Source organism: Piliocolobus tephrosceles, chromosome 8 (assembly GCF_002776525.5).
Source record: "Piliocolobus tephrosceles isolate RC106 chromosome 8, ASM277652v3, whole genome shotgun sequence".
Taxonomy (NCBI): domain Eukaryota; kingdom Metazoa; phylum Chordata; class Mammalia; order Primates; family Cercopithecidae; genus Piliocolobus; species Piliocolobus tephrosceles.
In genome coordinates, this window is record NC_045441.1 from 146860647 (window position 1) to 146862698 (window position 2052).

Consider the following 2052-nt stretch of genomic DNA (forward strand, 5'->3'; position numbering starts at 1 on the left):
CCTTCCTACTTATGAAATTAACCCCTCATTGTCACACTTGCTGATATGCATGCTGTATGCCCATAGCATGCCACGGTCTGTACACAGTGCAACCTTGTAGTTTCCATGTAGTAATAACATATCCCTCACATTTGCAATCATAGGTCAAGGAATAACTCTTCCAAGATTTTCAAGGTCGAAAGGCCTGTCTCAAACAGTTCCTGACTCACACATATTCCTTCAAGGGCATCCCATCTGCTGGAGGAGTCCAGTTGAGTGGGACAACAGTGGTGTGTACCAGGGGAGTACACAGAAGGTCAGGGCTCAAATTCCAGTCCTGCGGCCGCACCAGCTCCGTGATCGTGAACGCGGCACCAGCTCCGTGATCGTGAACCCCGCACCAGCTCCGTGATCCTGAACCCCGCACCAGCTCCGTGATCATGAAGGAGACACCAGCTCCGTGATCATGCTAAATGGCATAGTAATTCTGGCCAACCATGATGAAATTTGAATGATTTATTAGACTAGTCAAAACCGCCAGATTGGCCACTTTTAATTGGCCATTTTTCACCATTTAAACACACCCAGGTCTAGTTGAATGGCAAATGCGGTGAGTCACCTAAACCCAGTCTGTGTGCTGGAAAGTGGATGTCAGCCCGTGGAGACAGTAGCTCAGTTTTCTGCTTATGATGTTGACTGTGCCCAGTCTACAGGGGAAGAGCAAGTCACGCCCACCCCTGCCGTTTCCGAGAAGAGGGCCCCACAAAGCTTCCCTCTGCTTAGGGAGGGGAGTCAGGAAATGGCCCATCACTCTTTGGTGGCTTGTCCTGTTGTGGACAACTCCTCCCTGCAGGAAACGTCCTGCCCCAAAAGGGTGACACTTCTGTTCAGTACCAAGTGTCACTGACTCCAGCGTGCAGTTGCAGGGTGGGAAACAGGAAGCTGCACCCCCCAAAATAGAACAGCCCAACGGGTTCACCTTGCCCACTGCCAAATTATCAAGAGAGGGTAATTGCAGTAGAGAAAGAGTAATTTATGCAGAGCTGGCTGTGTGAAGACTGGAGTTTTATTACTCAAATCAGTCTCCCTGAAAACTCGAGGATCAGAGATTGTAAGGATAATTTGGTGAGTAGGGGGTCGGGAAGTGGGGAGTGTTGATTGGTCGGGTTGGAGATGGAATCAGAGGGGGTCGAAGTAGGTTTTACTTGCTGTCTTCTGTTCCTGGTGGGGATCGCAGAACTGGCTGAGCCAAATACCAGTCTGGGCGGTGTCAGCTGGTACATCAGAATGCAGGGTCTGCAATATCTCAAGCACTGATCCTAGGTTTTACAGCAGTGATGTTATTCCCAGGAGGTGAATGTGGGGAGGTGTAGAATCTTGCAGCCTCCAGCTGCATGATTCCTAAATCATAATTCTAATCTTGTGGTTAATGTGTTAGTCCCCAGGCAGGAAGGGGGTTTGTTTTGGGAAAGGACTGTTATCATCTCTGTTTCAAAGCTAAACCATAAACTAAGTTCCTCCCAGAGTTAATCTGGCCTACGGCCAGGAATGAACAAGGACACCTTGGAGGTTAGAAGCAAGATGCAGTCAGTTAGGTCAAATCTCTTTCACTGTAATAATTGTCTGTTACAATCTTTGCAAAGGTGGTTTTAAAAATATTGCTCCTAGACCCCAAATGTCTGAAGAATTGGCCTTAGCACGTTACTAGATTATCAATATTTTGCCAGTCAGCAGACAACAAAAGGGGAGAGAAGTCTGGATTGTCCATCTTGGGTGGTGTTAGTGTTGGTGTTGGTAGTGATGGTGGTGGAAGTGGAGGTGATGGTAGAAGTGATTGTTACAGTGGTATTGATGTTGAGGGTGTCAGTGTTGGTGGTGATCATGGTGGCAGTGATGGGGGTGGCAATAGTGGTGGTTGGGGTGATGGTGGTAATCATGGTGACTATATATGGCATTGGTGGTGGTAGAAAAGGTGATGCTGGAGGTCATGGTGGTGGTATTGAAATTGGCAGTGTTAGTTGTGGTTATTGTGGTGCTGCTGAAGGTGGTCAGAGATGGCGACAGTGATAGTGG